The sequence below is a fragment of the Rhynchophorus ferrugineus genome, unplaced genomic scaffold (assembly GCF_030347505.1).
Source record: "Rhynchophorus ferrugineus isolate W39M unplaced genomic scaffold, kcgeb_rfMv2 rfM7, whole genome shotgun sequence".
Lineage (NCBI taxonomy): Eukaryota > Metazoa > Arthropoda > Insecta > Coleoptera > Curculionidae > Rhynchophorus > Rhynchophorus ferrugineus.
Window position 1 is genome coordinate 29,230,306 of NW_027472586.1, and position 13,840 is coordinate 29,244,145.

The 13,840-nt window shown below is 32.7% G+C and overlaps 1 protein-coding gene across 2 annotated transcripts in view; it reads right to left on the bottom strand.

Annotated features, from left to right (window-relative positions):
- The window catches only part of LOC143199482 (uncharacterized), a 270,931-nt gene that overhangs the window by 129,977 nt on the left and 127,114 nt on the right, over nucleotides 1-13,840 (bottom strand). The gene's annotated exons all lie outside the window — the stretch shown is intronic.

Here is a 13,840-nt window from a genome sequence, read left to right on the forward strand (position 1 = left end):
CCAGCTTTAAATGGCAGAAGCGTACATCGAGATCCATGCGTCGATTTAATTTCCATTCTTCGATATTTATCAGTGTTTTTCGACGTTAAATTTTTAGACAACAACCTTCCACTCTAACGTGAAATTGAAATAATGAAGAGATGAACAGGAAAGACAATAAGGAATTATTATAAGTTATCAACATTATCAGTTGAATGTATATTTATATTTCTGTTGGTGTAATTATTTATTAATTTAATATTTTATTAACATTTATTCTACATATCATGACTATTTTCAAATTTTCTTCCGTAAGCGTTAACCTAAATATATTAAATTTTGCGACACACTGTATCTAATATTTCATTACTTAGAGAAAAATTGGCAATATTCTTAGTTCAATAAGCACGAGTTACCATTAATGAATTAACAGTTTTGAAAAATTTGCACAGTTATTTTATTTCGAGGGACTTATTATTAGGAGGATATGGTAGAGTCTTGTTTTATTAAAATCCCATACTGAATAATTAATTTTAATTCCGTTATATAATTGTTAACAGTTAGAAGAGATTAACAGGCTTTACATTATATATTTATAGTTTAAATATCCATTATAATTTTTAAAAATGGAAAAAAACCCAGTCAGGCCCATAGGCACCTACTTTTTGTCTTAACAAATATGATTGTCGACAACGTCGACTCGCCTTGTCATTGTTTTTTTGCTTGCGCCCACGAAAAAATCACTTGGAGTATTTGCAAAATTGTCTGACATCTCGCCCTCAAACTTTTTATGAAGAAGAAATATTTAAGCTTCCAAATCGGTGGCAAAAGCGTGTAGAGCACGGAGGTGACTAAACCAAAAAATGTAGTCTTTGCTTTGTGTACACTAGTGACCAATAAATATATTTAACAAAATTACCCTTTATATTTGTTTCCCTCTCGTATGTTTGATTATCACCTGTACCTTCGACCGCTAGTTTGCCTTTGAAAATCTTCAAAATGGCACTTTTCAACCCAAATTTTCGTGGTGCCCCTCTGTGGAATGGTTTTCCACCGTTCACCTTGAACCGCAATCTTCTGTCCAGGTTCCAGTAGACTAAGTTAATTCACATCAACTACTAGGGCTAATCTACTAGGTTTTAAAGTATGTTGTTCAACCGCGAAGATTCCTGATACAAAAGGAAGATTTCAGTTTGGATATTTTATGTTTTTCCTTTATGATAAACCATGGTGAATTAACCTGCGTACATTCGCAAACGTTGTTGGATAATTTGAACTGATTCAAACCAAATATAGTTTACATTATCGAAATGTTTATATAAAGGAGAATGATTTAATATATAAATAATGAACGTTTTATAAAAAGAAACTATTAATTCATATATTTATAATAAAATGAACAAATACTTATACAGCGATAATTAGAAAAAAATTATTTTAAATGTAAATATAAAAATATTTTCAATTTAAAAATTTAAAATTGCCTTAATTGGCCAATATACAAATTTTGTGTTTACATTAACGCAATGTGTTCATTAGTGAGTGTTATTTCTGATGCTTCCGCGGGTCTTACAAGTTGCACTACTACTCCGAACTTCTGTTAATGTTTGGGTCTTTTGTGGGAAGATTATTTAGTGATTTGCTCGAGTAAACCGATGTAAATCCTATACAAAGATAGGCATAACACTTCTGCCACATAAACCGCTTGCATGTATTCTGATCATTAAAAGACTTTTGTTTAGAAAAATGTATACAATATATATTAATCCAAATATACTTTTTGAAAATATTACGACACCGTGTTCACAAAAAGATATTGCCTTGTCAAACTTCCAATGGATTAATTTTCGCACATTTTCAGAATTTCGCCACCGTATGCCAAGACATATATTGATCTGAATAAGTGGTAATCAGAAGGCTCTGTATCTGGTGGTTACACTAGACATGATAGATCGTCCCATTCAAGCTGCAGCAGCATGTTCTTTACGTTATCTTGCAAAAGAAGGGCTTTGCGTCTGTAACACGCTGTGTGGTATTTCTTGCAAAAATATGTCGCCAAATTTGATCATCAGTTGAGGATCGATCCATATAATGCTGACTGCAGCATATGCAGAGCAAGATTTTATGGTCACGAATTTTTGGTGTCACTGTGGATAGCTCTCCTTGACTGACCTATGACTTTTTTGCTTGGTATTACGGTAGATTCACTTTTAATATAGTTAGTCACAATACACTGTAGAAAACCCTTCTCTTTTTGCATAACAAGAAATTAAACTGTGACGTTGAAATAGATCCAATCTCTTGTAAACGTTCAGTAATAATTTTCAACAGATCCATTAACTGTTAAGATTCCTGAGAGTTAGTTGAGAGTTTCAGGCCTTCATCCAATAGGTTTTTCAATAACATCAAATTTTTCGAACTTCCAGGTGGTTCTTTGTAATTGGCATCCAAACTATTACTCACTGAAACCATTGAAGTCAATACTGACAATTGAGATATAGCAGAGCAACATTATTTTAAGTTTCTAAAAGCATTCGATGCTCTTCGGCGGCAGATTTTTCAAATCATACAACACACATAATGAATGTCTATTTACACCGAGTAACTGAATAATACTAAATAGAAAAGTATTATTTTACGTCGGAAAATGTCAAACCCATCGATTTAGACCGTATATATAATTTTTTAGTTTTCCTTTTTTTCTCACGATATATGTCTATATTCAGCTCTGCTTTACCATTAATTCCGTCCACGAGCAAGACAGAACGAGAGATAAGTAGATGATATCTGTATAAAAGAGATTTTCTTTGTATTCCTTTTGGAGCTTTAACTTATCAGTGCGGCTTCTAGTAAGAAATGTTACGTAATTTGAAACGTTAAGAGTTGGGAATCCGCACGTATAGTAAAAAAAAACTAAATAAATGTACTCTATGTTGAATATTTGCCTTGTATAATAACAAAAAATTTATGTTTATAGACGAAAATCTCAAGATCCTTTATTAAAAACTATGTATATCGTAAAAAAATGGTTTGTTTTGCCTTCTTAATGTTATTAATAAATTTGATTTTATATAATTAAAATACTCAATGATATGTACAGATCTGATGTTTGTACAGCTTTGGAATGACTTTTAATAATAATAACATATATTCGATAGATAATTTGTATCGGCAGTTCAGGGCTTGTTGGCATTTATTTTCAGTCCAAGTAATTTAGGGGATAAATTCTGATATTTTTTATATAGATATATACATAGAGATATATATACATATTGAGGGGATAGAACAGCAAATATCTCAAATAATCGTTGGAGTTAACGTGAGATTGAAATAATGAAGAGATAAACAGAGAAGAAAATAAGGAATTATTATAAGTTATCATTATAATATAATTATACCATTATAATTTGAATATATATATATAAACAAATATGTATCATATCAATAATTACTTATTATTACTACTTATATTCTTACTTATGCTTTTATCACAAAAGTAAAGAAATATCTTGTACATTTATATTTGATGCTTTAAAGTTGTTATAGTTCTAAAAATAATCTACTTATATTATATTATTATATATATATTAAGATACTTTAGATAGTTTAGAAATATTTTAATATGTCTTAATACTTAATATACAGATTTATATTATTTTAATTAATTTTATGTATCAAATCCAACTCTGACCTTATATTTAAAATGTTGTAAAACTCTTTTAATATATATATATATATATATATATATATATATATATATATATATATATATATATATAATCTGCTTTTAATAACGTATAATTGAAACATATAAATCAAATTAGCTCTTAATATTGAAGGTAATATATTAAACCAATTATATAAAAAAGAAAACCGTGTGTTATATGTCAAAAATAATAGATAAATCAATACGATAGTTTGCATAATCATCGTAATCTATTGGGAAAATACTCTATCTGGCTTTTCCTTTCAGAAAAACGTTTCCCTTCGGCTGCGCTCCGGCTTCGGTTGAATTAATAAGGACTTAAATTATTCCGACGTTAAAGTTGGAGACTTTTCCTTGACCGAGATTTCGAGCACAATAAATCAGCCCTGATAGTTCTGGATCTTTCCGGGCGCATTAATTTCATTGGGCGGGATTTTACGACGGCGAGGCTTTAAGGATAATTAGCACCAGGGCCTGCCTATACGGGAATGGTGTAATTTTTACTATTATCTAATGGTTGGAAGCTTTATATCAATTTGATCCCCTGAAATAGGATCAATTTAATATTATTATGGGCGCCTGTTTTATTACAATTTATTGCCGTAAACCGAAAATGTTTGAAGATGCGAAACTGCAAGAGTTTGATGAAGACTCAACCCAAGCTCAAAAAAAAAACTTGTAATGGCAGGTACTAAGGTAAATGAAAAATCGAAAAATCGTCTGTGAAATCGTGCTTCAAAAGTATGATCGGAAGTCATTTCTGGATCGAGTAGTAACGGATGACGAAAAGTGGATTTATTTTGAAACCCTTAAGCGCAAAATATCATTGCTACCATGGCTGGTGAAGCCAGCCGATCGAGTCCAAAGTCACATCGTTTTGGTCGCAAGACTGTGCTCTGTGTTTGGTGGAACCAGAGTGGCGTGGTGTATTACTAACCTTTGAGACCTGGTTACAGTACTGACCGTTATCGGTACCATCCACAAAAGATTAATTTGAACCATGTAATAATCAAAAAACATCTAGAATGGGCCCGAAGACACGGTAAAATGTTTTAGAGCACGATAATGTGTCGTCTCCTAAAACAAAACCGGTTAAGGAGGCGTTGAAAGCACAGGACAGGACAAGGGCATATTATTGCATCTGCCGTAATCTCCAGACCTTGCCTCGTTGGACTACCAACTTTTCGTATCAATGGAACACGTGCTCATAGAGTAGCACTTCGTCAATTTCGGAGAAAATGGCTCGATGAATTATTTGGCCTAAAGATAGACAGTTTTTTTGGGATAGAATCCATAAATTATCTGAAAGATAGACAAGATGTATAGAATCAAATGGCCAATACGTTGAATAAATACATTTTTCCATTTCCTTGAAAATTATTAAGAAATAAGTAAAGACCTTCCGGTACACCCGATACCTTTTCTAAAACGTAGAATTAGTTTTAAGCTTGGGACAGATTTTCTTTCTAATTTTACTAATTATCATTATTCTAGTTAAAAAGATATAGAATGAAGTCTGATGCTTCCGAAGAAGTAACCAAATCGGTCTCTAAAATTCGATTTGTAATGGTAGTAATCGACAACTTTGTCATATGTCCGCAAATTTATTCAAAACTTGATAATAATCAGAGGTTATAAACCGGCAAACGTTCTTTAGGCGCTTGTTGTGTTAAATTTCTAACTGTTGTTTAAAATTTGTGATAATTCTAATCAAAATGCCAGAGCCATTAAATAGTTACTCAGAATCAGTTCCTGCGCCGCTTGGGGACCCCCTCCCTCTTGCCGGTAAGATGTTTAAGGAAGACAATTATTTAAACTATTAAATGCTATGTTGATGCAGTTGTATTGGAAACATGTTTAGCCTATTGCAGATGCACTTACTATAAGCATTGAGACCGGGTCAATAGAAAGATCGGCATAAAACAAAGCAGGTGACGAATCACTTTGATATAGATGTTAGGTTTACTCGAGGTTAAATTTATAAAGTGTATACAAGCAGTGAATAGTTTTTTATATAAACATTATTTAACACAATTATTTGTAAGTGAGAAGTATCCATAAAAAATTTAGCTATATGCAGCTCTTTGAGGAAAGTAAGTCATCCCTTCATACCCTGTTAGGTATCATAGGATTTAACTGCTGTAAAATATATCCCACGAAGAGGTTTAATGGAACTTTAAGTCACTGATTTTAAAATAATACCGTTTAAAAAGCTTATAATAAAATTAAGAAAGATTTATTAATTTAATTTATGTATCTAGTCGAGTAGAAATTGACAGATAGTGGAAATATTAACAATTGTTCAAGAGATTAGAAATGTACAAATTGGTAATTGACTTGAGCTGATAGTGATTCTGATAGTGAAAGTGACTGAATGAAATTTTTCTTTGCTTTGATTGGTCTGCCATTTCGCCTGATTACTTTGTGACGTCACATTTATTGACCAATAGTATTTAAATGAAAATCAGATATAATTTTTAAAACTAATTTAATAAAATAAAATCCTATACAAATACACATAAGCGTAAGTAATATAAATATATATAAACAAAAAGCAAAAAAAACAATTATGAACTTTATTATAGGCAAAATTAAAATATCTATTGTTCTTCTATAACGCCTTCCCATATTTGTTCAGTGCCATCAATTTTATGGGAGTTCTAACTTATCTTGATATATTGAAGGTAAACTTCAAATCCTTCCCTGTTGATATTGCATTAACTTCATTAAACCAAAAATACAATCACACCTCATAATAACTTTTAAAATTTGGTCTTGAAAATATTATGGATTGAACAGTTGAAACACTAAAAATTTATGTGTTTTTTAAATATATTTAGATTTTAGAGTATTTAATCTATGGAACTACTTAATATAGAATGTAGACAAATATTGCATATTGTCTCTTTTTCAGAAGTTTTGTTAAATAGCCTGAAATTAGACTAAAATATAATATTAAACTCTTGTTCTTCTCAGGGCAAAGTTCTCTGGAAATGAAAACATAGACTCACCTGGTGATTTAACAACCACAAGTGGTACTAGATCTCCCGTTAAAAAAGAATATAAGTTACCTAACATTCAACAACATAAACATTGAAGTGATGATATGCCCTTTTAAAGATTTCTCAAACATACTAGGTGAAGGATGCTGTTTCTACCTCCATGACCTCTAATAGATCCAACAAAATCCTTTAAGCAATCTTGGCTAAGATTTGTTAAACAAATGTAGTTATTTATAAATTTGGACAAAACAGATTTCTTTAATGTAATAAATCCCCTAAAAGTAGCAATTAAATTCTTAATTGATTGCACCGTAACAAAGATTTTCTTAACAAGGTAATCAAATTTAAATATACGAAAGCTCTACTATAAAATTATTGAACACCGATTGTTCTAAAAAGTTAAAGTATTACAAATATTTTAGGGATATTTTCTCGTAAGTCTTCTTTATGTAGATACATCACACTGATAGCATACGAACAACTTAGTAGATTAATTGAATTTTATTACTACTAACATCTTCATAAGTAGGTTTTGATTTTCTGTAAACAAACAATATATAAACAGACATGTAGTAGATCGATAATTTTATATGTACCCGATAAAAACAATATTGAATATGTATTTACACTAATACCTGTTCGTGAAGGAAGGGTAATTTTAAATGTTTCACACAAATGTCCGTGACAGACACCATGACGTTGATATATTTGCATTTTGGTTTATCCAGGTAACTTACTACTATTTACTTGATCAACCCATTTTTGGAAAGCAGCGAGATCATTCTTTGGGAAACGATGTCTAATTTCCGTAGTAGATTATTACCCCGATACACTACATCTTTTACTACACTGACGCATTGTCATCAATTTTTATATTATTGCTCCATAATAATTAATGTAAAACAGAAAATATGCACAACGTAAAACGAAGATTTCTTGATCTAAACAAAAACACAAAAACCAAAACCTTCAAACAACAAACTAAAAAATGGACGCCCATATAAAATGCTGACATTACACAATTTGATCGACCAATCACGTTCCATGTTAGTGGCGGCACCAGGAATTTAAACTAGCCAATCACAAATTGCGATCGTAGCGCTACCGTTGATTAAACTAAACAAAACATTTCCACAAGGTCGCCTATACCTTGAAATTTCTATTTTTTCTATGGGTACAATCAGGTTTTAGATACAGTGTACTCCTTGAGTATATAAAAATCATACTTCAAAGAGCTCGAGAGGAGAATCATAGAAAAACAGGCGATATTCAGGCCGAATATCTTTTGTTTAAATAAGATGTTCGCAGTCCGTTAGCTTATGAAGCAACTTAGAAATAGAAAGCGCGTGGCTGTGGCTTTTACTGATTTTCGCTCTGCTTTTGACTGATGGTCATCATTTTAAACAGCTTGGGAAAATGGAAATGGACTCCTAAAATTTATGAAATTTCATTAGACATCGTCCTTTTATTCGCTAATACATATTTTGAGGCCTTCAGCATACTTCATAATATAATTCGAATTTCAGAGCCATGTCGGTTATGTAAGTAATTTGAGGCATATGTTAAGTAAAAAGCCGACAAGACCAAGCTTCAGGTGCTTTTACGATTTTAAGGTAGTGCATCTGAATGGAGGGAAATATAAATAAAACGAGAATTAACATCTTTCCAATGCTTATGTTACCAATCTGGCGATATTCTTCCGAGACTTGGATACTGTTACAATCCGATATTTGTAAGCTTGAGGTCCTTCAAATACGATGCTTAATTAGTTCGCTTTTGATTTTTCTTGGAAATTCAGGGCTTTCTTTAATGCCTTTAATGTTCTTTATACTGTATTGTGAAACCATTTGATATAAGGTTTAAAGTGTCGACTTCAAATTCGGCAACAGATCTCTTCAAATGATAAGGCCAGAATAATGAGTGTCTGGATACACTGAATAACTTAACAAATAACAAATGGAAAATTATTTTTAAAAAATGTGTCTTATGTAGGGTAATATGGGTAATTATGTTAGTGTAAAGTACTCTGAAAGACTGTTCTGCATCCCAATGTACTCGCCAAACAATTAAGTGTACGCGATGACAGTGAAGTACGTAAGCTCAAACGCAACGAACAACACCATATGAACTGATTAATAGACACATAGAGTGAGATATAATAATCTCTAGAATAAGTTAGAATAGTTTCTAAAATAATATCTAGTTTATAACTTTGTACAGCAGATCGCCTACTGAAGCGTTCTTCTACATGTCAGTATAGCTGTATATTGTATAATGGATATCATAAACTAATACTTATTGTCACGGGCTGATTAATAAAGTTCTAAGAGAGTAACTAAATAAGGCATGAAAACAACTAAGCTAAAACGAATAGAGCGATTTCGGTATGTTATAATTTACATTATTATTGCGAAAAATAATAATAAGTTGCATATTGTAACAAAAATTGTCCATGCCTTTTTTCTGGAAAAGTTGTTCCTTCTTGTCGGAGAGAGGTTTTATCAGCAGTATTATTTGTACCGTCGATTCAACAAGTCGCCACTTTTCCTCTTTTCAAAATAAAACAGCTATAATTAAGTTATGTGAATTAAGAGTAAGAATTCTGCCGATATCTTGAACCCTTATCCCCATAAACACTTCCTTTATTATACGTTTTCCAACCTTTTGAAATATTTATTTTTCTTCTTTCTATTATTATAATATATAGATCTTTCAATTTCAAATTCAATAATTGTAATTATAAATACGCAATTTTTGCGATACGATTGCTATGTAATTGATGCGTGTGTTTCGCACTCAAATGGTTTTCAACGAACCATGAACAAACTCTTCCACCGAAATGCGTCCCACGTGCAAAATATTAAAGCTGATTTTATGACCTGAAAACTCGATAATTTTCCTTGAAACCAGGATGTTCCTGTTTAGCATCACAATTTACATAATTTACATATAACCAATGAAAATATATCCAACCCTTATAAAAAATCCCATGCAGAGTTTTCAATTTCAAAGACATTAAAAAATAAATGGGTGCCCCTTATACTACATAGTGAATTGGTCTATATGTAGGCCTGGGATTTGTTTTTTATTTTAAGGGAACTTATTCGTATAATTTGCAAACAATGATCAGATATATATGTGTCGAATAGATATGTGATTAATGGTACATCACCTTTAACCTCTTTTCAGGTAAAACCATATTTTCCATCACTGCAGAACGACTGAGATTTCCTGGCAAGAAACTGAATCAAGTGATTTTCACAAGCCTTTTTGATCTAATACACATCCGACTTTACACCATTAAGGAAATTGTTCAGAGATCGGAACAAATGATTGTCATACAAAGTCTCATTTAGAGGGCGGACTCATCCATTGGTCACAATTTTTGCGGATTCAATGAATATGTGTGATTTCTAGCGATTTCTGGTACTGCATTAAATTTGCGGATATGGCATCCGCTAATTGGGCAGCCATTATTAGGCACTAGAACCCGGCGAAATAACAGATAGTGAAACTAACTATAGATTCGCGAGCTTGAGTTAACATACGACTGGATACTGTCGTATGGGGGCAAAAGTTATGATTGCAGCGACGGATGAGGTTGTTTCAGCCTAGAAAAGGTGGAGGTTAGCGGTGACGCGGTGCTGAGCTGTCACCAACCGAGAATGTTGACCAGCTCGCGAACAAGCGCATTTTCACAAGAACTTTGCGAGTTGTTGAACTTGAGATGAGTTATTGTTTGAGGAATGATAAAGATATGAAGTATTTGATTTCTAGAGTGTCAGTTTCCCTATGAATTTGATTATTTCTGACAAACTATGAACCGTTTAAGATTCTCTTTACGAGCTCATTTTGTAAAACTTAAAGCTGTTTGACCTGGTTAGGTGTCACAAACTTGAAGTAGATATTAAATCCGTAGAGGAGTACGGACCGAGTTAAGATCTTGTAAAATAAGCACTTGATGGAGATGGGAAGTCTGATCGAAAGGCAGATCAGAGAAGATAGCAAGTTTGCTCCCCCCAAACGTTTCTGGAATGCTTTCTGGATTTGGGAATACCAGCAGAACCGTTGGTCGAAGCGGAGACCTATGTACGTGACATTATCCAACCATGGAATTGCTGTGGTGTCGATCTTAAGTTATCAGACACGCAGTGCGTAACGCTTATGGCAAAATGGTGGCCTGGGTTTTTAGGGGGTTGATTTGCAACCTCCAGAATTTGAACCACTTGACCGCATGATCGAGCTGCTTCTGTAAACGTTCTTGAATTGTAACCTTGAACCTGGAGGCCGTGAAGAAAGCAGTATCGTCAGCATAAAACTCGACATCAATAGGCTGTTTTCTCGGCAGTTCTAAAAAAAAAGGTTAAATAAAGCTGGGGCCAGCGGGAAACCTTGAGGTACGCCTGTATTCCAGTTCTTAAATTTAATGGTAATTCTAGGAATTGGTTAGAATTCAAAGGTACCTTTGTTTCTTTGATACATTCAAATTGTTCTATTGGGGATTTGGAGAAAATATATTTTTTAAAGGGTGCATTATGAGGTGAAGCTGAGGAACTTATTCATTCAGTAGATTTAATAGCTGCAAATTATAATGTCATTTGGGACATGTTATGTGATCGATGTGACGATCTAAATTTATTAATAAACGATCACTTAAACCTATTACAAAAACTACCAAATATGAATAAAGATTCTTATGATGACCTTGCAAATATGTTGGATGGGATAATCATTTATATTCCTCAAATAAATTGGCTGTTAGTACTGAAACATATGGTTATAGCATAATATCGTTAATGTATGATAAATTAGGCATTGTTACACAATATATATGGGTGGAGAAAAAACCTCGAAATCATATACCAAATTTCACTGAATTTAAGGAATTCTTAAAAATCTGGAATGAAGTGTTAGATGCTAAAAGAAGTGAAAGTACAGGTTTGGCCTCTTTTGTTGGAAAGTAATTTAATCAGAGATTTAGATATCACACAGTGATGTGATCATTTCGGTAAATTGAAATATCATAATTTGGTGACTATGGCGGTCATAAAATAATTGGATTTCAATGGCAGCCGTAAACAAGAAGTGTTTCCTTGTAATATATTAAAAAAATATATTAAAATTATTGTATGGCATCCATAAATTGCATGAACTATGGACAAGATGTATAGAGTCAAATGGCCAATATTTTGAATAAATAATTTTTTTGATTTTCGTGAAAAATTTGTATTTTTTTGCGAAAAGAAACGGTAATTATTTTCCTGGAATGGTATATTTATTTAAATTACACGGGAATTTATTTAAATATTATTAAGCATAATATTTAAATAATATTCCTTGTTAAGTGTTCCTATTTTTTTATCAAAGCAGTATATCTAACAGAAAATTATAAAAATAAATAAAACCACCGAGGACCTGAATAAGGGTCATTAATTTAATTTAGTTATAACTAATTAAACGCGTATCATATAAAGGGCTTACTCCTAGCTAAATTATTAATAAATCGTCCCAGGTTCATAGACCTAATCGACTGCCGGTTGATTAAACCCTTTGTCTGTCATCTCGGCCGGGTCACACTTATTAGATTTCATACTGTGTGTGTATGACCGACCATCAACCTGATTTAAATTCAACGAATGTATAGTAGAAATGGGCCAAAGAGAAACAGATACAGAAAAGAAAAATTGATTCACTTTATTTCCCAGGAGATGATGTTACTTTATTCCACAGAGAGACGTAATATATTACCGACGAATATATATTTTTGGCGAATTATTTACGTTGGCCGGAGTATCGAATAGAACGAAATCTCATTTTTGGGGAATGATAGAGGAACTGCTCCGGTTTCGGGAAGACGGTCTTTTCCATTTGAATTGTACATTTATTATATAAATATTGGATCTAGTCAAACATAAGCAAGAATGGATAATTTTTCAAATAATATTTCCTATATTAATATTAAAAACATGAGATCCAAAATGCGGATAGTCCCATAAACTTTAATGCAAATGTTTTTGCTATCCGACTTGGTTGGGGTCAAAAAGACAAGACAAATGATCCTACTTACATTACATTGGTCACTAACCAGTCGGTAGGCTTAATGCGGAAAATAAGCCCTACTTAGTAAAAAAAAGACTCTAAAATATAATAAAAAAAAAAGATTTTGGTAACTGCTTTCGAAGTCGATTGGGTAATTCGATGCTTTAACCGTTGGGGAACATTTATGTTGTCAACGGGATTAGCATTTCTTAGTTTCCGTGGTTACCACTGCAATTGCTGCACTTTCTTGACAGATATTACCAGATCTAAGATTCGACAGCTACCAACGTCGCTACAGATTCAGCAGCTTAGTTTTTAGGTTAGTGCTGTTAGTGCCACAGAAACACTCTTCATTATATCTCTCAAAAGTCCGTCACCGTCCGTAGTCGTTCTGGCCTCTGTTAGGGATAGTCTTCTATATTCCAGATCATTTTCTACGATTTTGGTTCATGTTTCTTCGGAGTTCTTCGCTGTATAGAAAAGGTCGAATTCTCAAGAAATGTATAAGAAATAGGTTAATTTTTTATTCCACAAGCATTAAACATCGCATGTCAGATGTCAGATTATAACTGTGTCCAAATTTCGGAGATAAGCAAGATAAGTGTTCGAAAGAAGGGGATTTACTAGTCTTTTTGAAGTCTTATTTGTTGAATCTTTATAAACACCTTGACGGAATTTGATAGGAGGAATTCGGAATTCTTATTTCTCTATGGACCTTACAGTGGATACTAACAATTATCACTTTCTTCATATTCTTTCCAGGGTACTCATTCCGGCCGCCAAATTTGTGTGAGCAGAAGGTGAGGCCATAGAAACCATATTTCTCCACTGGGCTAGATCATTTCATAGATTACTTCGGCAGCTTTACTACACTTTAATAATTTTATTGAGGTTCGTAATTCCTCTATTGTTAGCTTATGAGGAAATAAAGTTTCTGGAATATGAATTGTTGGCGTAGGTGCTAAACCCGGTGATGAGTCATGATTGTACAGCTGTATGAAGAACTCCCTCTGTCGTTTGAGATGCTCATCGTATAACGTCGTCGATCGTAGATTTACTTTTGATGTTCAATCTCCTGATAACAATGTCCGATATTCATGTTTCGATATAGCGA